The sequence below is a fragment of the Sciurus vulgaris genome (genome assembly GCF_902686455.1).
Source record: "Sciurus vulgaris genome assembly, chromosome: 17".
Lineage (NCBI taxonomy): Eukaryota > Metazoa > Chordata > Mammalia > Rodentia > Sciuridae > Sciurus > Sciurus vulgaris.
The window spans coordinates 680,564-706,251 of NC_136478.1; the positions used below are offsets into that span (position 1 = coordinate 680,564).

At 48.1% G+C, this 25,688-nt stretch overlaps 1 protein-coding gene across 3 annotated transcripts in view; it reads left to right on the forward strand.

The window, feature by feature from the left end:
- Nucleotides 1-25,688, forward strand: part of ANKRD11 (ankyrin repeat domain containing 11) — a 158,968-nt gene that overhangs the window by 34,577 nt on the left and 98,703 nt on the right. The window lies entirely within an intron of this gene.

The following is a 25,688-nucleotide window of genomic DNA, read 5'->3' on the forward strand; positions in this document are numbered from 1 at the left end:
CAAGCTGAGCCTTGCATCCTAGGGAGCAGCTCCAGGTTAGGCAGAGCCTCTGTCCTGACACCTCTTCTAGTTCTTGTGTTGGTCCATGTGGTCCATCCAGCTCCCAGTTTGGGGGTGTTGTCTCTTCAGCAGTTCGCTGACATGCTGCAGTTGTCTTTAGTGACCCTTCTGCAGTCTGCTTCAGATAATACACACCCGTTCTGAAACGCACAGTAGGGTGTGCTTTGAAAGTTGTGTTGCCCAGGTAGTGAACAGTGACCAAGGGAAGCTTTCCCATCAATCATACCAAGGAGTCCATTCCTGGCCCCCAGCCTCCTACCTCTAGCAGCCACCGGTGTGATGTTCCTGTCTGCATTACAATAGCGTGGCTGTTTCATGATTTCCAATAAGTGAGCCACACAGTATGTGACTTGCTGATTGTTTTCCCTGTGGAATGAGTGTTTTTAAAATTTGAGATAATATTCAAATAAAAAACTCACCATTCGAGTGCAACCATTTTAAAGTAGACATTCACATTTTCAACATTGTTATGACCACCACTATTGTCTAGTTCCTGACCCTTTTTTGTGTACAGGGATGAACCCAGGGGTGCTCTACCACTGAGATATGTCACCAGTCCTTTTTATTTTTATTTTGAGATGGCGTCTTGTTAAGTTGCTTAGGGTCTTACTAAGTTGCTCAGTCTGGCTTTGAACTTGGTGATCCTCTTGCCTCAGTCTCCCAAGCTGTTGGGATTAGGAGCCCCAGCAGCATGTGCTGCTGTGTCCAGCTGATCCGTGGTCTTTTGTGTTATGGGAATTATTGGGGTGCTGCAAGAAAGCAGACACATACTCCCGAGTTACTTAGCAAGGCAGATTTTACTTCTGTAGAAGGATGTGCTATCAAAAAAAAAAAAAAGAAAAAAAAAATCTGGCAAGCAAGCACCCTGGGCGGGAAGTCTGCCCAGGTCTGTATCCCTGAGTCTGCCCCTTGCTCTGATGGGCGCGGGATTCAGTCCACAAGATTGAGCGCAAGGGGAAGGGCTACTACACTGTAGGCATCCTGATTGGAAGATGGAGAACAAAGGGAGACATGTTGGGGGCTCAGAATGGCTACATTTCAACCTCTTGGTTTGTAACTTAAAAATAGCTCCGCCTAACTTACACACTGTGGAATGGAGGTTTTAGATCCCAGCAGACACATTTTGTTACACATTAGGGAACTCCAGCCCCAGGGTTAACTTTGGTAGAAGAGAACCCAGGCCTCAGAGTTCTAGCTTCTTTGACTTAGCGGGGCTTCATTAAGTCCAGCTGTGTTGGAGCAAGTGTCAGAATTTACTCCTTTGCATGGCTGAGGAGTATTGCATTGAGTGGGGTTTGTTCACTCGTCTGTGTCTCAGCTGGCATTTGTGTCGTCTCTACCTTTTGGCTCTTGGAAATAGTGCTGCTGTGGGCAAATTGGTACTAGTCCCGTCCCCCCCCCCCCCCCCCCCCCCCCCAGGGCTGGGTATTGAACTCAGGGCCTTGTGCTTGGGAGGTGAGCACTCTACCAACTGAGATATCTCCCCAGCTCGGTACCAGTTTTTATTTGGCCACCTTTCAGGTGTACACCTACCTGTGGCATTGCTGGGTGATGTGACAATGCTGTTTGTAGCTGAGAATCACTGAACTGTTTTCCATAACAACGGCACTGTTCTGTGTTTCTCTGAATAGGTCTGTAGCACTGTGTTGACTGGCAATCTTTGTGAGTCCTGGGCTGCTCTCAGGGTGGAGCGTAGGTAGTTCAGCACTGGAGTGCTCTGTTATTCTGTGTGGCACTGGGTGTTCCCTGTTTATTGTGGGTTTTGGCCAGTGCAGAAGACATGGGTTCTGAAGTGTTTGCTATCTATTCATTGCATTTTTGGAGGCATGGAATTTTAGGGTCCCCTGTTCGCCAGCTTTGTGACCTGGTGTCTCACAGTGTGGCATGTGTACATTTGGGGACTTTCTTTTTTTTTTTTGGTACCAGGGGTCGAACCCAGGGGTGCTTAATGACTGAGCCACATCCCCATCCCTTTTTTATATTTTATTTTCAGACAGGGTCTTGCTGAGTTGCTTAGGACCTCACTAAGTTGCTGACACTGGCTTTGAACTTGTGATCCTCCTGTCTTAACCTCTCGAACTACTGGGATTACAGGCATGTGGCATTATGCCTGGCACTTGGTGACTTTCTGACTTAGGCAGAGCTTTGAAAGACTTTGAGCTGTTGACAGCCTCCAGAGTGGTAAGGAGGGGCACAGCTGAGGGCTTGCCAAGGCTGCTTCCTCCAGAGTCTTCTTTGGGGAGTTCAGATTTGTAATTTGTGAAGGAGAAAGCTGGCAGACAAAATGTAAGGAGTGCTTTTTAGAGAGCCCCTTATCTGGGTAAGACTAATTGTTTTAGGAATGTGCCTTTCCCTGGGTTTTCTTATCTACAGCAGAAAGCTTCTGCACCTACCTAGGTCAGAGCCTTACATGGGATGAGACCTGGGCCTTGCAGCTCCCTTGTGCTTTCAGCTTCACAGCAGGCAGCCTGCAGAAGTTGGACCTCTGCTCTTTGTTCCTTATGCCACTGTCTCCTGTCCTTCAGACTCACTGTGACTCTGTGAGCAGCTCTTCAGGATGCTCCTGTTGTATAGTGCAGGAGTGGTTCTGCCTCCAGTACTTTTGCAATTGCCTGTCCACTATCAGCTTAGCAAGTGATCCTTATTTCCTCAATAAAGGAAAGACAGTTGTAAAACTGTCTGCTTTACAGAGATAAGTTCATGTAATCTTGGGAGCCCCTAAGCTGTAGGTATGACTCTTTCTCTACTGTGGAGACTAATAAAATGAGGCACAGAGGTGCTGGGCCACTTGTCCAGGGTCACAGGTTGTAAGTGGCATTGCCAACCCAGACTACCTCCACAGGCCTTCGTTTGGGCCACTGGCCGTGCCATCCCCAGGCTTATGGTTGGTGACATCCCTGCTGTCCTTGGACAGGTAACTGCCATGAAGCTAGGGAGCAAGCCTTGCTTGCTTCCACTGTCTGTGGCACATTCTGTTCACAGTGGCAAGTGGGCATCCTGTGCTTTCTACTCATCCCTGTTCTTGAAGGGTGCTTCCAGGAGCGTCTCTAGGGCCTCCTTCCTGTCAGCCATGCTTTTCTAAGTTCCCAAAGCTGCTGATGGTGATGGGCATGACATTCTGTTTTGGTGTTACCTTGGGAGGCAAGACCGGTTCTTGTTGAAGGCAGTTTGGCTTATAATGGTGTTTTCTGTGAAGGGAGTTTTTTAGGTACTGGGGATGAACCCAAGGGTGCTCTAATACTGAGCTGTACCCCCAAACCTTTTTATTTTTTATTTATTCCATGTTCTGGCTAAGTTGCCTCAACTGGCCTCAAATTTGCTATTCTCCTCCTTTAGCTTCCTGTCTCCAGGATGCTTTGTGCCATCATGTCGAGTGGAAGAGAATTCTTTATTCTGCCAATTAGCTCTAAATTTCCTTTAGAATTTTTGAGGAAACATTAATAGGGTAATAGGTATCCTCTAGTGGATTCCTTTAAGCTTTAAGTTGGAGATGGTTTGATATAGACATGTGTTACTTCCCTTGATCAGTAATGACTGTTTCCATTTGGGTTTGAAACATTGATGTCAGTGACTAAAACAAAATTCATGCACAGAGGAAGTTTTGCAAGTGCTCTCCCAGTGAGCCACATCCCTAGACCAATGGAACAGTCTTTAGTCATCACTAGTTTAGATTACATAGGTAAATGACTTTAACATTTACAAAAAAAAAAAAACCGATGTCTGGAAGTTGCTTTTCATACCATTAATTGATCCATTTTAAGTATAAATATTTAATTGTGAAACTGTCTCTACAGTGCAGTTTTAGGATATTTTCGTTTACCCATGTGCTCCCTTTTGCCCGTTTACTGCTGTCTGTCTCTGTAGATTTGCCTTAAAACAAGTGGCATCTTTCCCTCTTATCAGTGCAAAGATGTACTTTATTTTTGGTTAAGTGAAGCTTTGGATTCTGACATGGGTAGAGCTTGACACACTTCTCTGGTGGGCAGATGTTAAATACTTTGCATTCTGTGAGCTGTTTACTTTGCTGTTGAGGCAGGAACTTGACTAAAGACAGTAGGCGAGGGAATAAGAGGTGCAGTGTTCTGGTAGAACTTTGTGCATGGAGACAGGCCCTTGCTCACCTCTGATCTGACCACAGCACTGGTGGGCAGTGAGCTGGTGGACTTTTCTGCAGGGACAGAATCTGTGCCAAACCAGAGCAGTTTGGATTGTTCTGACTCATTTTGATGACTGACATAAGGCATACTTAGTTTTGGGATGATATAAATCAAATAAAATGTGGACGTTAAGGAAGAAAAGCCAAACTGAAGCATGCTCAATTCTGAGAAGCTGGAGATTTGGGAATGAGAGTTTGGAAATGAAAGTCACAGGAAAGAATCTGTGCCTGCAGGATCATAAGCACTCATCAGCAGTAAATATTAAGACGAGTGGGCTTGAGATTTTTTTTAAAGTATTTTTAGTTGTAGATGGATACAATACCCTTATTTTATTAATTTTATGTGGTGCTGAGGTTCAAACCCAGTGCCTCACATGTGCTAGGCAAGTGCTCTGCCACTGATCTACGATCCCAGCCCCTGGGCTTGGGATTTAAGATGACACTTTGTACATTTACATATTGATAATTTAAACATCACTGGGGGCCCTAGCCACTTGCCCACCATGCAGCAGTGTGCATTTGGTCCTGCTGACTTGCAGGGACACAACGGTTCTGTGAAAGAGGTTCTCCAGCCATCTGTACCAGTCCTGGTTTTGTATTTCATCTCTGTGCCTTAGGTTCTTGTTTGCTCTCCACAAAATGGAAAAATTTGCATCTCCAGTTATAAATGTGATGTGTTCTGAATGACCTTGAAGTCTGCACAGCAGTGGCTGGCAGTCCATGTGGATCTACCCACTGCAGAGAGTGTGGTTTAGTGGTTCTGGACTGTGACTGCATGAAAGTAGGTGTGCTATACGTGAATAGAAACAGTGCCTGCTGTTTGGCTATCTGCTTTCCCAGTCAGCATGTCCCATGCTTCTATTGTTCCCATCTTTCCACTTTATTTTGAGTTGTTGCACATTTAACTGGAATCTGAGGAAGGAATGCACAAGTTTCCCAGGGCATCTTTAAGAATTGGATATTTGGGCTGGGGTATGGCTCAGTGGTAGAGCCTGGCCTGTGTGAGGCACTGGGTTCCATCTTTAGCACTGTATAAAAATAAACAAACAAAGTGTGCAAAAAAATATGATTGGAGAGTTTTGTAAAGCCAGGGACTGTATTATGCAGCTTTTTGCACTTGGACCTGTGCCATGTGACCTCTGTTCTGGGCTGCCCTTCCCTCCCTTGTAGATTCACCCTCCAGCCCCACTCATTAACACCCCCCCCCCCCCCCCCCCCCCGCCCCAAGTCCCAAGGCTGGCCTCCTCAGCCCTGGCTGGGCACGGGATGCCTTAGGAAAGAGTGTTCACTGCAGGTTTGGTGTACCTTTCTAGAGGCAGGACTCATCTCTAGTCTAGTAGGATGGCGGTTACTTTGAGGAGGCCTCCTCCAGCCCTGGGTTCTCTGGAGGGACCCTGATAAAGGCATGGGGTGGAAAAGGACAGCATGGGACTTTCCCTGAATGTCGCCGAGACACGTTCATAAGGGTTAAGCGAAAGGCTGCAGTGAGTGAGTTCATGTGCCGGGTACACCAGCACCTGCTGGAGGTTCATCCCTCTCCTTCTGTCTTTTTGGGGCCCATGACTTGTATGCTTCCTTGATCAGGGTTTTGGATCTTGAGGGAACATTTAAGCTGGTGTTAATAGCGAGGGCTTAGTGTAAGCAAGCTACCACTTTAGTGAACCATGGGTTGCTTTCTGATGTATTTTGACCTGTTTCTACTATTTAATGCAATTCAGCCCTTCTGCTTTAATGCAGTGTAGGGTGGGTCTTGTGGCTCTGGAATTGAGGCTTACTTTGGAATCATCTGCGACTTCTTTGGAGGTGGAGTTTGATGTTATTTCAGGGTAGTTCAAAGATCGCAGTCTTCCCCTTGTAATGGGACCCCAGGAGAAGATTACAGGTGAACTTGGTCAGTTTATGTCCAGACCTAACACTGGACCTTTCCTGTGTACCTTTGCCAACTCTCCCTGCCCCCAAAGTAGAGCTTTTTTTTTTTTTTTTTTTTTTTTTTTTTTTTTTTTTTTTGGTGGTGTTGGGAATTGAACCCAGGGCCTTGTGTTTACGAGGCAAGCACTCTACCAATTGAGCTATATCCCCAGCCCAAGGCCTTGCTAAATTTTTGAGGCTGGCTTTGAACTCACAATTCTCCTGTCTCAGCCTCCCCAGCTGCTGGGATGGCAGAGCTCTGTTGAGGTGCCTACAGTAGCGTGAGCTCCTTCACTTCAGCCCAGCCTCCTGTTTTCAAACCCTGGCTTATTTCCTTATAAGAAGAAACCTCACTAAGGGTAGTTTGTGATTCTGTCAGTGAAGTAAGATTGACAGTATTCTACTGTTGGTCAGAAATTAATGGTGAGTTACATACAGCAAATGCTTTGATGTAAGAAAACAAAATAGTTCATAGAACTTAAGTTTGAGCAGAGCATGGTGGTACACAACTATAATCCCAGAGACTTGGGAGACTGAAGGAGGAGAAGCACAGTTCCTCAGCAAGGCCCTTAGCAACTTAGTGAGACCCTGTCTCAGAATGAAAAGGACTGGATATGTAGCTCAGCAGTAGAGCACCCCTGTGTTCAATCCCCAGTAACCCCCACTTTCCCCCAAAAAATGTCTGATAAATTCTGAGACCTGACTTTTGCTGCAGTGTTTATAAGTCAATTTTGAAAAGGTGTATGTAACAATCTGGTATGTGAGTGAAGTTCCTGGGCATTTGGATTTTAAATGATTAAAGTAATTTGTGGAATAATGTTCAGGTAGATGCTGGTTTCTGGAATGAGAAGCTTCAGGGAGAAGAATACCTGCCCCTGCCCATGAAGTGCTCACCTAGGGCTGTGTGATACCAGTCCCAGCTCCTCTGGAGACTGATGCAGTTTGAGGCCAGCCTCAGCAAGGAACCGAGGATGTGACTCATTGGTAGAGAACCCCTGGGTTCAATCCCCAGTAACACACACACACACAATTAGTTTCATTTTGGGGGGGAAGCAACACATACTTGGTTGTTGCTTGGGCAGGGTTCCTCTGGCCGGAGCATTGCTGGGGAGAAGTGGGGGGATCCGGCTGCCGGGAGCACTGGTCTGCACTCTTCAGCCTGACTCTACTTCAGTTCGTGACTCACCTAGCTCAGAAGAGGGTTTTGCCAGTCAAATGTGCACACATATAGTGTGGAAGGAATACGTGTGTGTGTGGAGTAAGTGCACTGCATGTATGCAGTGTGTTACCTGTGTGTAATATATGTGGAATGCAGTGTTCTGTGTGTGAGTGATACGAATATGTGCATACAATTTAGAAGGAAATAGATTTTGTAAAAGATCTTTGTGTTGGTCTTTCCCCATCACTTCCTCTATTCTTGGACTTCTTTTTTAATTTGCAGATTGAGGTCATGAAGAAGAAAGCAAGCTAGCTCATGATGGGCTATGTGTGGTAGCTGCTAACAGGAATTCTGCAGGGTGGTGATGTGGGCAAGCACAACAGGAGCAGGTGGCACCTTGAGTCTGCAGGCAGTGTCGCTCCCGCCTGAGTCCACCCAGTGGCTCACGTGCCCCCGGTTCTCCGGGTGGGCAGTCCTCGTGGGTGGTGCTGGTGCCCGTTCTCTTTCCTAGGACTGCTAGACCAAGGCAGCCTACCTGACCTTGGCCTTTGGAAATGACTGTAGGGTACTATAAATTTTTGCAAGCAGTTTGGCTTTGCTTTTAAATGTTAACTTTAGTAAATTTGTGCGATTAATTTAATTGGGTCTACTTAAAGATTATTTGGAGGGTGGCTTTTGTATTTATGTACTCTGTAAGACCTGTGTTTTTATTTTTGTTTTATTACAGTGCTGGAGATCCAACTCCAGGCCTTGTGCATACTAGACACTGAGTTGCACTCCCAGCCTGACTTGTGTTTTAAACTGTGGGCCTAAGAGTTTTGATGACATGGTTGGGCACAGCGGCACACACCTGTAATCCCAGCAGCTCAGGAGGCTGAGGCAGGAGGATCGCGAGTTAGCAACTTAGTGAGGCCCTTGGCAACTCCGTGAGACCCTGTCTCTAAAATAAAATATAAAAATAAAAAGTGCTAGGGATGTGACTCAGTGATGTGGTATTCAGTTTAAGTTAAAGCATAAATGTTAGCCTCTCTAAGTTGCTGAGGCTGGCCTTGAACTTGTGATCCCCCTGCCTTATCCTCCCAGTTTGCTGGAATTACAGATGGGTGGCATGTACCAGCTTGCCTTGCCATTGATGGACTCGCAGGAGTGATAGAAAGTGGGTATATGAGAAGGAAAACCTCACAGAAGTGAGCATGAGGTGGCGGGCCCAGGGAGGCATAGTCTTTGTTGCCCAGGGCAGTCTCAGTGTCTGAAGGAGAGGGCTCCTGACCTGGGCTCTGTGGGATGAGTCAGATTGATCAGGGACACAATGGTAGAAGGGCCTGAGTCTGCAAAGGAATTGAGCATTGGTCAGTGTGGACCTGGGACAGGGTAAGTGTGTGTCACAGAGGCTGCCCAGAGGGAGGGTGGCCGAGTGCTGTTCAGTGAGGAGCTGGCGGTGTAGAAAGGAACTGCAGGCTCCATCTAGAGGGATACATGCCATGTGCTGGTTGGTATGTGTTAGGGTAGTCTGTGTTTAAAAACGCACAACTCCAGGGGTAGCCTGAGCTGTAGGAAGTAAAACTTAAGAGAGGTGAACGACAAGGCTCTCAGGATCCATAGGGAGGTGGGATCACTGGACAAGTTAGCTGTAGGGAGGCAGAGTCCTGGCCCTCCAGAGGGAAGGAAGTGGAAGGCCTGCATATCTGCGAGTGTTCTTGGGGCTGAGGTCTGTGTGACTGTGGAGTTTGGAGTGAGGATAGATGGGACTTGGGTGCTTAGGCCTGGGGCTACCTTTGAGCCATGGCATGGAAAGCAGTCTCGAGGCCCCTCTGATTTTGATGCCCAGCTTGGCAGTGCCTCTAGCCTGACTTGCATTTTGTTGAGGCCTAGCAATGTGAGGGGAAGGTCTGACAGGAAGACCATGGGTTGGGGTGTTTGATGGCAAGGGGCTGGGTGGGAAAGAGAGGGGAAGCCCGGGTGGTGGTAGAAGTGCAGTGGGGGGTGGGAGGGTGTCCAGGTGGCATGACTGTTGCACTGTAGTGGCAGTGGGCTGCAGAGCTGGATTGGTGGTAGGAGCTGACTTTGAACATGGAGCTCTGTGGTTGGAAAACTGGCTCTGCCCTTCCTGTGGGAATGTGCTAGCCAGTGAAGGGTGGGAGGAGGAGGTTAACTCACTGAGGTGTTCTGGTTAACCCAGAGTTGGTACAGGAGACTGCATCCTCCTGGGTGTTGTAGGGACCATAGAGAAGGAGAGTGGTGGCAGTTTGTGGGTCCTGTGCTGTTGCTCTGGTTGGGTTTCAGGAGTAGTCCGGGGATGGCCGAGGACCAGGCCTCAGTAGGCGGCAGGGTTGCTGTCAGCTCACCCTCCCCACACCCGCTCCTCAGATAGGCCATTGGCACTTTCTGGAACACAAAGAAAGAATGTCTCCATGTTTTGCTGCTCTTGTCAGCAAAGGTCTTTCCTACACAGGAAACTTGGATGAGTTTGCTTGTAATTCTCATTCAGGGAGAAATTATAACCAGAAGCATTCTCAGGGTACAGAAACTTTATCACAAAGATAAAATCTATTGCTTGCTACCTTTCGAAATGGAGGGTCTCAAAACAGAGTGTTGTTTATTCCGCTTATAATTTAAAAATTGCACAGCAGAACATCCTGTTTGGCATCTTGTTGCTACTGTATGCAGCACAAAGATCCGGTGGCTGCCTTCCTTGGCAGAACACTTGGACTCTTGATGCCACTTATCCCGGCTGCTGTGAGTTGGAGTGTCTTCCAGCTACACTTTGGACCTCAGCCTGGCTACCCTGTCTGAGCGGATGGTGAGCCTGTCTTCACCCCTTTCTCCCTTCCTGGGGACTCGTGGACAGTCCACACAGTTCTGTTTGCTCTTTTCTCTGGAGTGTGTTTTTAGTGGCTGTTGGGTTCTTGCTCCACCCCTCTCATGTGCACCCCTGCCTCTTCATGTGCCTTGGTCACAAGCCTTTGCCTTTTACCCACTTAATTCATCCCATTTCCCTATGTTTAGACAGAGCAGGGTGTTAAGTGATGTTTCTGGCACATTGCTCTCCCGCTGGCAGGACCCAGCTGGGAGCCACAGCTTGGGGAGCCTGTTGTTGGGGCAAGCAGGCAGAGGTGTGGCTGGTGTTGAAGTGTGTCGTGCTGGAGGGGGTGTGTGTAGTAGGGGTGGAACACTCTGCTGTTGTGTCCTCACCGACTACAGGGCACCTGGCACTCTGGTGCTTACTTGTGTTGATTGTGGATAAGTTTAATTTGCAGTGCTTCATATATGAAAAGTTTTCTGGCTAGAGGGGACATTAGCCTAGCGGTGCTGCATTGGAGCATTCAGCTGTGGTGGCACATGCAGTCAGGAGCCACTCAGGCCAAGCTGTTAGGTTTGGAGCACTTGCAGGCTGACCAGGGCTGCAGAAGGGAGTGGGGCACAGACCTTCGTGCTGCTGAGGAGCCTCAGTGCCTCACTTTGAGAGTCTGGGGTCCCCCTGCACCCCTGGTGGACAGTGGGGAGGAACAGGCTAGGCCAACCTTTATTGGTCAAAGACCTCCTGAATTTCTTTTGGAGAAATTCTTGCATCACACAGTCCATTCTGTGAAAAAATAATATGTTTTGGCCTAAAACCTAGAGATATGGAGAGACAATGTGGAGATCAAGGTGGACAGAACTGTGTCTGGAGGAACTGTGGGTAGAGAGAGGTTTCTACAACTGTTGTCACTCGGGACCAGATTTGAGCATTTTCTGGAGGGAAGTCTGTCTACAGCAGACCCAACCAGAACAATTGTAAAGCAGGAAGAGTTTATTTGGGGGTTTAGGATTTCAGAGGTCTGTCCATAGGTGGCCAACTCCATTCCTCAGGGCTCAGAGTGAGGTAGAACATCATGGCAGAAGAAATGTGGCAGAGAAAAGCAGCTCTCATGATGTTCAGGAAGCAGAGAGAGAGAGAGAGAGAGAGGCTGGGGCGAGGGTGGGGGGACTTCACATGTCAGATACAAAATATATACCCCAAAGGCATGCCCCCAGGACCCACCTCCCCCACTCACCCTACCTGCCTATAGTTACCACTCAATTAATCCTGTCAGGGGATTAATTCACTGATTGGGTTAGGCTCTCAAACCCAGTATTTTCTCCTCTAAACCTTTTCCATTGTCTTACACAAGAGATTTTGATGGACACCTAATATCCAAATCGAAACAGTGGCTTTCTGAGATGCACTGTCAGAAGAATGTTCCAGATTTCTGCACCCCTCCATCATATCCAAAAACATTTTCTAATTATGTTCATTAACTTCAGAATACTGTGTAGGATGTGGAATTGAGTCCCTGGTGAGAAGACACAAATTGGCTTTTTTTTTTTTTTCGTGGTGTTGTGTATTGAACCCAGGGCCTTGTGCTTAGGAGGCAAGTGCTCTCCCAACTGAGTTATATCCCCAGCCCCACAAATCTGCATTTTTAAGGGTACGCCTGTCTGTGTATTATGCCTCGCCAGGATCTGAAGAGTGTCGTCCTCAACTTGCTGTACCCCTGCCCCTCCATACTTCTGTCTTGCGCTCCTCGATTTTCATCCTTCACAGCTCCTGCAGGGTTTGTACTGAATCTGGACAGGATGAAATCTCCCCGAGGAGAATTCAGGCCTATCTAAAGCCCTCTCATGTTGTGGAATTCATGTTTATTACTTTTTTAGAGAAACATATTGGCAGGATCTTAATCACAACTCATCTTGACTTTGCTTCCATTGCAAGGATTTTTAACTTCTAGACTGAGTTTGGAGTTGGAGATTAAATATTGTTTTGAAGTCTGGCAGTTAACACACTGTTAGGCTGAGATCTCAGGTGACTTCAGGAGAGGTCTTTGCAAAGACAGCATAGGGAAGGCACAGGAGCCTTTTCAGTGAGTGGCTGTGATTGGCTGGCACCTTCAGTGGGTCGCCACATTGAGCCACCTTTAATTGTGCAGAGTGTGTTCACTTTTTTGTAATCAAGTTTGCACACCTTTGAAATAATTACCTTGTTTTGAAGATTTTTAAAAATGATTTTGCATTTGTTTTTCTGTGGCAGAAAATACTCTGGGGTTGGCAGATTCTTAAAAAGGGTCTGTGTAATAGAGTCTGTTTTGAGAACTTTTGTAGCATCTTTAGAATGAACACACATTTAGATATTGGCACATGCACAGTACAAGAAATTTTTAAGAAATTGCCATCTATACTGTTTTAGTTGTCGATGGACACAGTACCTTTATTTTATTTATTTATTTTTATGTGGTGCCGAAGATTGAACCCACTGCCTCACACGTGCAAGGCAAGCACTCCTCCACTGAGCTGCCACCCCAGACGTCTCTACACTGTTTTTTGCTTCTAATTTCCAAGTCACACTGGCATCCACACACATGCATTGTGACCCAGGCACACACAGGCCTATGGTGGGTGCTGTCTGAGGGAAGGTGGGCTGGCTGTGTTTTCACACCTCACCAGTAGGGGCCAGGGCAGCTTCTGCAGGCTCTCCAGGGCCCTTGCCCACATGGCTGTTGGAGCTGGCTCTTGGTCTGTACTTCATATTGTCTGGGGTAGACTGCTTTTCCTAGTTCCACTTTTATTTGCCCCTGCCCCCACCTTATACTGATAGCAGTTGTAAGATGTTAATTGTTTAACAACATCTCACTAAATTCTTTACTGGAAGCATGGTGATGCAAGCCATCCCATTGTCCCTGGAGTACCAGAGAGTAAAATGCAGGGTGTCTGGATGTGTGGGCAGTCCTGGGGTTTAGACTTTGGTCTTGAAGTGCTGTGCTTGCTTCTGCGTCTCTTGATTCTTTGCTGGACTCCTCATGGGATAAGTTGTAGATCACAGAGTTCAAAGCTAAAAACCATAAGGAGCAAGGTGCCAGCCAGGGTGGCTTCATGTTCAGAAAGTGTGTGCAGTAGGATGGAGCCTGTTCTCCTGGGGTTGGCAAGCCTGGACCCTCATGAGAGTTCAGCTTATAGCTGGACCCATGTCTGGTGGTTTGGACTGAGTACTCTACAGATTTCTAAGGACAATGGTAGCTGGACAGCTTTGGTGTTGTGTGGGAACACTGCAGGTGAAGCCGAGCGTGTTCTCGTTGCTGGTCCGGTGGTTGCACTCGTGGCCTGGACGACCGAGGGCCTCGAGGTTTGTCACAGTCACGGTGCATTTTCAGGTGGCTTCCCTTCCTTTTCCTTCCCTCTCCTCCTCTTCCCTCCCCTCTTTCTGGTTTATTGGAAATTGAACCAGGGACACTTGACTGAGCTACACCCCCAGCCCTTTCTCATTTTGAGGCAGGGAGGGTCTCCCTAAGTTGCCCAGGCTAGCGACCCTCCTGCCTTGGCCTCCTGCCTCAGCTGGGGTGGCAGGGGTGTGCCCACATCCATCTCAGGTTAGTTTTCTCGCCCTCTGCTCAGCTCGTTGTTGAACAGAGAGCTTTGGCACTTGGAGTTGGGTGCAGTTATTAGTATTAAGAGGGCGTATTTGATTAATATTGCCATAGAAGTAAATGCATTAACTTATTGTTGCCTGCTTTAAAATGGTTATATATACCCATGTATTTGGGTTTATGACCTATAGTTATCTCTACTTAAAAAAAACTGCATCTTTCAAAAAACTTTTCTGTTTATTAAGAAGAGTGGGATTGGGCTGGGGAGATAGCTCAGTGCTAAAAGCACTTGCCCAGTGTGCATGAGACCCTGGATTCAATCCCCATCACCACATAAAAAATAAACAACAATAAAACGATTAAAAAAAAAGAAAGAAGAGTGGGATCTGCTGTGGCCCCTGGAGTTCTCTCTGGCCCTTCTGCCACGGCCTGCACTCCTTTCAGTAACTGTGCCTCCAAGTCACTGTTGTGCTGTGGCCTCTTCACTTTACCTGCAGAATGAGGGAGGCATTGCAGGCAGGACAGGGGCACACCGGAGGGTGTGGAGTCTGATGGCACTGTTAAGATTCAGACTCGGCCTGTGTTGGCTAGGCGATCTTGGGTAACTTCTGACAGCTGCTGGTATTCTTAGTTTGTCATCTGTGTGACAAAAAGTTCCTGGGTATAAAATATAAAATGAAGGTCTTGAAGTTAGTCATGTTTCTAGATACCAGCAGCAGTGACCGTTCATTGACATTGGTTGGTTGGTGGACTGTGGTCCTGGGGATCGAACCCAGGTCCTCACGAGTGTCCTGAGCTACATTCTGGCCTCCATCCCCTTCCACCTTCATTTTGAGACAGGATCTTGCTTAGTTGCCCAGGTTGACCTCAAACTTGTGATCCTGCTGCAGAGGGAGGGGCTGTAACTGCTCTGGTGTGCATGCACTTTGGCTCTTCTATGTCACCTTCCCTGTCAGCCCCGTTGCTGTGGCTGTTGACTGTACTCCCTTAAAAATAAAACCACACTTGGCTGCACCTCAGTTCTATCTGAGGCTCCAGTGTGACGCTGGCTATTAGGAAACTTGTGCCTTTGCTGTTTGAATTTCTCTTGTTGAAGAGTTTCATCTTTCAGAAGAGAAATATGGACCTTTGTGCTCTAATAGGAGACATTTTTACTCTGTCTGAGATGGGGCATGTCCCTCTGCTGGGGGTGGGTGCCTGATCATTGCTGACAGGATATGTGGATGTGCATAGGTTCTGCTCACAGCCACACCTGCTGGCTGATGGATGGATCAGCACAACCACTGCAGCAACCTGGACCATCCTTCTGGTAGCTTGTGGTGATTCAGAGAGGAGGGATGTTGCCAGCATGTTGAGTTAAATGTAGCAGGTGAAGTAAAAGAAGACCTCTCATTCCTTGAGTTGGCACCTTGAAAGCACACTTGTGAGTGCAGGAGTGGGGACTGGGGCTTGGTAGGTAGTTGCTGGGTGCCCAGTGGGCTGCGTGTCCTCACAGTACATGGTCACAACCTGCTGGGAAACTGCATCTGCCTCTGAACCCCGTTTCACTTGCCCTTGGCAGGGGCATTTCAGGTTGTTCTTGTGCAATTATGTGGTCTTATCAGTTAGAGCACAGCTTTGGGGTGCTGTCCTTTAGTAGAATCTTCATTTTTGTGGCCTTTCCTAAGTGAGGTTTCTCTGACTTACTTTAGAAGGAAGTTGTTTTTTTGGGATTATTGCAGAACTGTGTAATTGGAGTTTTGGTTTGGTGTGGTCTAGGTCATTGATTGCTTATTAGGTCTGCTTGGGAAGCACACAAAAAAAGAAATAACAGTTTGTGAACCTCACCCCCCCAGACTTGTAGAAGTAGAGGGAGCATCCTGAGGAGTGACAGTAAGAGATAAATTGTGATGATTGGAGTCTTTGAAATGCCACGGACCTCTTCCTGTGTAGTCCTTTGTCTCTTCTGGGCCTGCTTATCTCTGTGGTGGGGCAGGCTAGGTAGTGGTAGGTAGGGGTCTTCAGTTTCCTGTGGTTGATACACCCTGCTTATTTTCCTGGTGGAGTCTCATCTGTCTCCTCCTCTCTGCTGTCGTTAAAGGAAGGAGTTGAACATTGCTACTCTTGTGCATAGACATAGCTGCTCTCTTCTCTCCAGCCCGTTGTGACAGCGTTGGGGCAGTCAGGGGACTGGTTGCACTGTTGTCCAGGCAGCTCTCTGTTGTCCAGGCTTCTGGCCTGAGAGTCTGGTCTTCCTTGAGTTGGACTGTGAGCAGTACTTGTTTTCCAGTTTTTGGTGGTGTGTTGCAAAGTGGAGACAAAAAAGTGTTTATAACTTGGCCTGTCCAGCTAGAGGGCTCCTGTGCTGCCAGGAAGCAGTGAATCTGGACAAGGAGAGAGAACACTGATCAGGCCACATACTGGTTCATGAGTAAGGCAGGACCATGGGTCCTTGGCCATCTGGGTTTAGGGAGAAGCTCAAGGTCAGGAGGGCTTCTTACTGTCTGTATTGTTCCATTTCTGAATGAATTCTGTGTCTAAATTACATTTATTTGAGGTGAATTTTCATCTTTTTGAAAGAAGGTCAACTAAAGAGAAGGGTAAAGAGTGCTGAGAGAGTGAGGGCAAAGCGCGGGTTCATGATAGCGATGCACGTGTGAAACGGCCTGTGTCATGTTTGTTCACATGCCAGCCAGTTGTGCACTCTTGGATTCTTCATCACCCAGAAGTTCCTTGTGCTGTGTACCGTATGTGTGTGCACGGCCATGGGACCACATGACAGTGCCGGGCTCTGAGGCTACAGTGGCCAGCGATGGGAGCCACCTTCAGGAGCTTGCGAGCTCTAGGGGAAGGGCTCCCAGATATAGTGGTGACATAGGGTAGAAATATAAAAGCTATACATGTCCATCCTATAGAATTTGGAAAAATGCTGAAAAGTATAGAGAAGGATGTCAAGATCTGAGTTTGATTTTGAAGACTTAATGGGAGTTTGCCCATAGGGCCATAGGGCCGTGTAGGAAGAGGGTCACTGCTAAATTAGAAGATGTTTGAAGTTGTTCGGAGAGTGAGGTGGCAGCCTGGGTGGCAGCGTTCAAAGCCACGGGGGCTGCAGCAGGGATATGCTGTGAGATGAGCCTAGTGAGCTAAACCCATCTCCACATAGCCCACAGTGGAAAACACTGTGCCACCCCAAGGAGCATGCTTTGCTCCAGCTTGTGTGTGTGCCTCTGTGTGCCTCCAGATGTGGCCTGCGCTTCTCACTGTGGGCGTGGAGTTCGAAAACCTCAGACACGTTCCTTGTCAGCTTGGTGGCCTCCATAGGCCAGAGAGTGCAGGTGAGAGGTGTGTCGGAAGTGGCAAAACCCACTTCTCAGCAGTGTGGGTGATGTGTTGGATGGCGTGTGGGGTTGGGGTAGAGGTAATGCAGGAGGAGCACTGAGGTGCTGTCGAGTAGAGGTGAGGGCAGTGGGGAGTAGAGGGCAATTTTAGGGCTGGATGTGGCCTGCGCGAGGGAGAAGCTGGACTGGGGCACCCCAGGCAGGATGGGAGTGCAGGAAGAGCAGCAGGCTGAGGCCATCCTCGGGCTGTGTCTGGGAGGAGGGCCTGAGTTCAGGAGGGGTTCTGAGTTCAGGGGGGATTAAACAGCCCAGTGGTTAAAAGCACATAGGCCAAAGAGATGGAGAAAGCAAGAGGTAAGGAGCGGGGGTGGGTGGGGGGAGAAGCCCTTCCAAGCCAGCAGAAGCAGGAGAAGCAGGGAGTGGCCCCCCGCCTGGGCCAGAGCGAGCAGCCTGTGGGATGACTGCTGCTGCACGCCCCTCAGACAAGAGCCCGCTTCATTCTGGTTCTACGTGGAGAGTAACGTAAGCCTGCTCTGGCTTTTGGAGGTATAAATTGTGTGCATCGTGCTGGTCTTGGCCGGGGAGGGCTTTGCCAGTTGCAGGCTTAAAATGTCCAGGAGGCCCTGACTCCAGAGTGTGGATGGTTGGTGGGCACGTGGCCATCGTGGATCCAGGCTCTGAAGCTGGAGTGTGGCCCTGACTTTAGGCCAGTTTTTCAGTCCCTCAGAACTTGGTTTCTCACGAGAATGTGTTGACAGTACTGTCACCTCCGACGGGCTGTGGCGAGGGCTCTGTGACACCTGTGTGCAGGGGCAGTGCTGCCCCACGGAACTGCAGGGCTGCTCTTCACAGCTCTTGTACCCAAGCTGGTGCCAGGAACCCTGGACACCCATGTGCCGGGGAGCAAGCAGCCCTGGCGCAGGAGCTTGCTGTCACTCCTCTGCATTGCCCCTTTGTTCCTGCAGAGTCCGTGAATGTTCCTGATAAAGTATCAGCTTCTGTGGGGCCACTTCTGGGGACTAGAGGATTTCACCGAATGTAAAGGGGAGTTGGGAGTGGCAGATGCACCCACCTGCAGGGGTGCAGGGGCTCCTCTGTGATGGCGGAAGGAAGACAGCGGGCAGAGTGCAGGGTAGAGGTGACTGAGGCAAGCCCCGATGGGAATCGCAAAGACATATACGGGAACAAGCTCGCCTTCTTAGTCCAAGGGAGACCCCCTGCCTATTAGGGGTGGTGTTTGGTCACAGTGGTGGGCCCTTGATCAGAGGGAGACATCCTGTCCTGTGGTAGGGGGCAAGGTCTCAGCTGGGGGAGGGCCTCAGGGGACAGCACCTGTTCTTGTTTTCCCAGCATGCTTTTTGGAAGGAAAAGCTCAGCAGTTGAAGTCTGAGCAGAGGCACACTTCCCCCGTGCTTCAATTCTGTGTCCACAGTGGGAGTTCCTGCCTTCCTTGCTTACCCTTCATGGACAGTGCATCCACTACATCTCAGATGTTAGGGTATGCAAATTACCGCCCAGGGTTCACAGTCTAAATGAAAAGAATAGTTCACGTATAGGGACAGGGATCTGTTTTCCTTTTGGGGGAGGGGGGTGAGGGTGCTGGGGTTTGAATCCAGGGGTGCTTTACCCCTGAGCTACATCCTCAGTCCATTTAAAATTTTTATAAATTTTGAGACAGGGTCTCGCCAAGTTGCCCAGGCTGGCCCCAAACTTGATCATCCTGCCTCAGCCTTCTGAGTTGCTGGGTACAGGTGTGTACCACTGTAACCTGTGATAGGGATGTATTTTTAAAGGAAAGAATGTTATGTTGGATATGGAAAGTGGTTTTAGGGTTTTATAGATTAAAATCTGATTCCCCCCCTAATAATTAAAAAAATATCATTTTGGAAAAAACCTGGGGTCATATGAGTACTAGATATACTGTCTTTGAGTATTAGATAACACCATCTTCCTCCTTCCTCTCAAAAGGTTCTGTAAGGTACAGAATATGATCTGTTTAAGGACAAATGTACACAGTCCTCTGCAAGCTCTAGAATCACTTGTTCAGTTTGTGGGGATGAAGAGGCAGTTGGACTTTTTTTTTGTTTTTGTTTTTGTTTTAAGGTTTTAGATGGACACAGTATCTTTATTTCATTTATTTTCATGTGGTTCTGAGGATTGAACCCAGCGCCTCACCCGTGCTGGGTGAGTGCTCTGCCACTGAGCTGCAGCCCAGCCTGTAGTTGGGCCTTTGGTAGGGATTATGATGAGACCAGTAGGTCACTGGGGAAGTGCTGCTGTCTTAACCCACAGTTGTGAGGTTCCCCCATTTGTGTAGATCTTTAATTTCTTTTGTCAGTGTTTTGTAGTTTTTAATACACAAGTCTCAGATCTCTTGGGTTCAGTTTATTGCTAGATATTTTATATTTTGAAATCATTATAAATATAATTTTTTTTAAGGTTTCCTTTCTGATTGCCCACTGCTAGTGGCATGCTGGTGTGTGGTCATACAGCTTTGCCAAACTCATTTCTGTACACGTATGTGCGCGCGTGCCCACACACACACTCTTAGAAGATTCTTTAGGTTGCACTCTCCTTTCTTTATCTGATCTGGCAGTCTTGCTTTAGCTCCAGCTTTTGGTCTGTCTGTCCCATTGATGGTACCTTTGGTCTCTCAGGGGTGCTCCCTGCTCTTGGTTGGTACACTGCCTCTCTGGAGCTGTACTGCCACCCGTCTTGTTCTATCCTGATGTGGGCCTGCAGGGAGGGGCTGTGTAAGAACTTGTGAGCAAGACTTTGGCATGAACATAGTATTTTTTTAGAGCTGTATCTGATTCTGAGGTTTCTACTTAACAAAAGACAGGCTGGTGCAGTGTGTCCTGAAGCCTGTCCTACACAGATTGTCCATTTTGTAGGAATAAGGCAGAATGGTGTGAGAGACTGAGAATAAATAAGCACTTGCTCTGTAGGAGCTTCACACTCCTGATGGAGTAAAACAACCATGTCATGATTGCTGGCATCTTGGGTATCTCCAATGTCCGTGACTCTGATCGCGAAACAGTGAGGGTGACTGAACTCCAGAGACAACATATGCATGTTTTCTTTTGAGTTTTCTGATTATTTTCTTAGTTTGATTTCTGTTTCTGTAAGAGAATACCAGATGATCCTACAATATATATAATCAGAAAAATGTGAAATTGCACTCCATTTATGCATGAGCTATCAAAATGTATAAACGCATTCTATCGTCATGTGCAACAAATTAGAACAAATAAAAAAAAATTTTAAAAGACTTACCCACAGAATAAATACAGTTCTTTAAATGTATAACTGCAGAAGACCTACATGAATAGGAAATTATCTGGATGCATACTTGACTAATGGTAAACAAAGTATTCAAAAGCAAAAAAAAAAAAGGGGGGGGGTGGCGGGGAATACCAGAGACAGGGTGATTTACAAATAAGGTAGATTTGTTTTGACCCACAGTTTTGGAAGTCCAAGAACATGGCATTAGCACCTTCCTGGCTTCAGGTGAAGGCCTGGTACTGTTCATGCATGAAGAGAAAGAGGAAGTGCAGCAGGGTGTGTGTGGAAGGGGAGAAGGGTCAGAGTTCTGGAGAAAGGTGCTCCTCCAGCCTCAGTACCCCCCACCCGGCCGCTCTTCCTAGCAGGGCTTCACATTTGAGTTTTGGTGGGGATGACACAGTGTGTCAAGGTGGGTTCTGTGCTTTGCCGCGAGCTGGAGGTGGATTGGTGGTGTTCTCCTGGTGTAGCCTTCTGAAAAGGCGGGTTTAGGTTTCGAGTTGTGTCTGAGCATGGGGAGTGTCCCTGGCCCACACCCCACCATCTAGGATGGTGTTCACAAGGTCAGGGAGGTGGCAGCCTGATGCTTAGGAGCAGCAACCTAGCCGTGTCCCCCAGCTGAGATTGCTGGTCCAGGGTCTGTGGCTTCACTTCTTTGGTGGAGTCCATTTTTAGGTGTTTTCCAACTTCTGACCTGCAGTCTCCTTCTTGTTTTTCATTACAACTGCACATCTTTTCACTTCTGAGAACTCGTTTGCTTCATTCTGAGTTTAGGGAGGTCAGGGAGGTTCTGTGTTGTGAGGAGGGCCTGGCCTGTCCTTCCTGTGGCCTGCCCTGGAGGTGGCTGTGGTAGTTATGCTGGGTGGTGCCCTGTGCCCTCTTGCCGCAGTTGTTCCGTGGAAGCTATAAAGAGAAGTGTGTTGAAACACTAACCTGGCCTTGTTCCTCTTCCTGTAGTGGAAGTCATGTTGCCATGGGAGCAGGGTGTATGGGAGCTCCCTTGCCTTTATTCCCTGGGCTGTCTCATTTATACTAAGTCAAAGAAACAGTAACAGATGACACCTAGTCCTTTAAAAAGTGGGTGGAGGGAGGGAGGCCTGTTTTCCTGGAAGCAGGCAGGGCCAGCCAAGGCCTGGCAGGGTGCAGATGGGTGCTCCTGCAGCGCTGTCGACACTGAATGCCAGAGGACCTCACGGTCAGCGAGGGCAGCTGGACCCCCGGTCTCCTCTCTGAGCTAGCTTGGGGAGTAGCAGGCACATGTCTGTTTCACAGGGAGAGTGATAGGAGCACAGGATCAGAGGCACCTGGGTTTGTGTGGATGACAGGTTTCCCACACTCCCAGGGCCTTAGTATTCTCTGTGCAGGGGGATATGCAGATACCTACATTGTGGGGTTCCTGTGGGGACTCATAAAGTCAGTTAACGGTGGGTAAAACCATATGAAATTGCCAGTATTGGACTCTCTCTCTTTTAACATTGCATAGCTGTGGGAGAAGTAATTCAGGGAGTCCCTCGTACACTTCATTTAGTTCTCCTGATGCTGCACTGCAAAATTGTGGTATGTCACAGCCCAGATGTTGACCAGGAGAGCATCCACCAGTCTGGTTCAGATGTGTGAGAATGCATGTGCGTGCCATGCTACTGTCTCTTCACATCACACAGAAATGTCATACCTGGAATCCTGGAAACATCACCTTTTGGGATCGACATTCTTGGTTGAGCTCATTTCGCCTGAGAGCATGCAGAGCCGTTGCCTTTCCCTTTGTCCCACCTTCTGGTTGCCGAGCAGTGGGGTGTGAGGCAGAGCATTCCTCCACCTCTTCACCTGAGGGGGCCCTGGGCCGACCTGCCATGCACCCTCCAGCACAGGGCACTGGCTAGAGTGACCCAGTCTTCTGGAGTCGGGCTCCGAGCATTTTGCTGCTCTGATCACTTCGAGCATTGGGGTCTCCTGAAGGGTGCCTGTCACCCCATGCCTCAGGTAACCCATCACGTCTGACCCCTCTCTTTATGTGCCTGAACCTTTTCACCAGGGTAGCTGAGGCCCCTAACCATTCCCTGTGGAAGCTGACTCCAGGGTGTGTGGTGAAGAGACCAAGGACACACTTAGTGCTGAGGCTGTTTCCATGTGACGCCACACAGATCCCAGGGTCAACAGTCTGTGTTGGTTCAGCCAGCCAGGGCACGTGGAGTGCTCCCGTCCTGAGTGTGCACAGCTGGCGGAAAGTTTTGGTGTAAACCCATCTGGTCAGCCTACCTCATGCTAATAAGTGCTGTGGTGCGGCCTGAGACTGCGGCAGAGCTGGGTGTGGTTGCACGGCCCTGTTATCCCAGCTGCATGGGAGGCTGAGGCAGAGGAACTCAAGTTTGAAGTCAGCCTGGGCAACTCAGCAAGACCCTGTCTCAAAAATAAAATATCGTAGTGGGCACTGGGGGAAAAAATAGAAGTAGTGGTGTCTATCAGTGTTCGCACACCTGTGAAGCAAGCCTGGGGCAGTAGGACGAGTCTTGCTGATCTGGACTCCTGGTGTGGAGGAAGGTGGAGAAGCAGAAGAGGGAGGCGAGGCCGTCTCGCAGAGCCAGAGAGCAGCGTGTCAGCCTGAAAGAACGGTGCACAGGCCCGCGGAGACGTCTGGGTCTCCTGGTGTGGGTTGAAGTTAGATACCTGTGGCTAGACACACTGCTCATCTTATGCTGAGCAGAAACTGTGGTCAGTAGTTACTGGTCTTTGATTAGTAAACATGGACATGAACTAAGTAGTGTTAAATGTTGGCTGGGTGATGATCTTCTATGACTCAGGACTGCAGTGGAGGAGAAAAGCGAGATATAGTGGTGAGATGTTAGTCATTCTGGGCTTCTTTATCCAAGAGCAGTTGAGCCCTTCTGGAACTGTGATTCCTTGTTGGGCCGGGTAGCCTGTGCTCACGAACGTGGCCTCGAGTGTTGACGCGGCTCTGCCTCAGGCAGCAGAGAGAGGAAAGTTGGTTTCTCACATCAGTGCATGCAGAAGTAAGATGAGATTGGTCAACTTGAATGTCACATTTTTCCTTGGCATATTTTTAAAAGGTTTTCTTCACCGCTAATGTGGTATATAGTCCATTAAAGAATTGATGAAATATGACAGATAGAAAGGTAGTTTTAAAATCTTGGATTGCTCTGCTCTTCAAGATAACCACCATTCGTGTTCAAGATGTCTCCTGGCTTTTCTCAGGAATCCTTGACATTCTCCTGCACACATAGCATTTGGCACACTGTCAACAGTTGAAGCCATCAGCTTGTTTGTGCTACTGTTCTCAAGGTGGACTCATCTTTCTGTTGCTTCTCCGGATTGCTTGGTGAAGTTGTGCATCTAGACGTGGATGGGCAGTCATTCCGTATTGACCACCAGTCCTGTGTGCTGTGCTGGCTTTTTGTGTCACTGTGGTGGCCGGTGTCTGTGCTCATTCTCAAGCTACTGTGGCTTGTAAGCTGGCAGTAAGGAATATAGTCTGGTGCATTTCAGTTTGAAAGTGTAGATTGCTTAAGGTTGTGGTGGTTTTAATAAGCACATGTGCTAAATGAAAGCTTTCTCCTATCTTAGAATATTTCTTGAGTGTTTATTCTTAATATTTTAGAGGCTCTAGATTTGTGTTGTCTTCCTGAAATAATGGAATGGATTAAAGGTGTTTCCCTCATTCAGAATGAAAAGACTTGTTTGCAAGATCTGGAAGACCTGGGTTCTGTCTGAAGCTTGTGTAGTCCTAAGCAACAAATGCTTCAACTCAATTTATTCTGGGTGCAGTTTCCTCAGAGGTCAAAGGAGGATTACAGCAGTCCTTCTCTACTGGGTGATTCTGCCCTGTAGGGGACCTGGGATATAGGCTGGAGACACTGTTGATGGTCAGTCATGGCATGGTGGGGTCCCTCTTCTTCAGTGTCCAGGCTCCAACCCCAGATATCAGAGGCCCCAACTTGAGAAGTGATACGGTGGAGACAACTCTGAGCAGTTGAATGGTGATGTCGTCCTGGTAGGTGTGCTGTGCCCCATGATGGTCTCCGGTCTCTGATGGGAGGTCGAAAAGCTTGACTGCACGCTTGCTGCTTCTCCCGGAAACCAGGGGTGTGGTCATTGGAAGCTGCGCACTCTTGCCTGTGTCAGTAGCCCTCGAGATTAGGGCAGCTCTGAAAAGTCCACATCACAGTTGTGAGGACAGCAACCCCTCTGCGCACTCTGCAGAGTGGGGGTTCTCTTTAGGCCAGCACTTGCCCACGAGCCTCGAGCCTCCGGCTCCTCCTGCCGGTGGGTTCCCTGCCGATTGGCACTTCTCATGTATGGAGTTGTCTTCATGGCACTGTAGTATGAGCTTTCCTTTTTTTTTTTTAAAGTGGTGCTGGGATTGAACCCAGGGCCTGTGCATCGAGGCAGGCACTCCACCAACTGAGCTATATCCCCAGCCCCCTGATCTTTCCCTTTTTAAACACTCAATTAATGGAAATGAAAATCACCTCATTGTTTTCTTGTAATTTTTAAGTAATTTAAAACATGCTTCTTAAATTAGAAGTTAGCTTTAAAAAGCATTCTTATTTGTAATGTTATTGTGTTCATATAGCAAGACTCGAGTGGTAACTTGATATTAGGTTTGGGAAGTTAGAGACCCTTTTGAAATCTGGTCTAGTGATTATGTAAGATGTACATAGTGTCATTTGATCTTTTTTGATATTAGATTTTGGTTTTACCTTTAAGTTTGTACATTTTGATGCAGAAACATTTGGTGAATGAAAATAATTTTTAAATTGTCTTTATATTTTTGTCTTTGTACTTTTTTAATTCCTAGTTTTAAATAGTAGAAGTAAATCATTGAATTAATCATAATTTGTGATTACTTGCAGAGGGACCAGTGTGGTGGTTGCTTCCTGTTGCCCCCACTCTGTGATCAGGGGAGGGATCTAGGGCAGCAGCCTATGGCGGCTGCTGGTGTTCTGAAGCTCTGGGTGTGTCTTGGAGCTGCAAGGCTGTGGGGGTGCAGGTGTGCTGCCAGCTCCCTTGGCTTCTGGGGCTCCTTCCTACCCCTGCAGGAACTCTTGTTTTGAATCTTCTTCTGAAGTCTTAGTAAATACTGTGTTTCCTGAGCTTTTGAAAGATAAAAGTACAGCCAGCCCTCTGGATCTTCTTTCAGCATCTGTGGAACCAACCAGATGAATTAAAAATATTCAGGGAAGGAATGGCCCCCCCCTGCTGAACATGTGCAGGCCTTTGAGAATGGATCCTAGGCAGATTAAGGGGTGGAGGGACCTTGAGTGGGGTGTGGTGATGCTTAGGTGGGAGGTGGGAGGTGAGTGCAGGGAGGAGCAGGGAGTATGGACGCAGAGAGGTATGGGACAGGAAGTCTGTTGAGCTCCATCCAAGCCTGTGGGCGGAAAGTCTGGGACACCTGTCTTCAGCAGGAACAG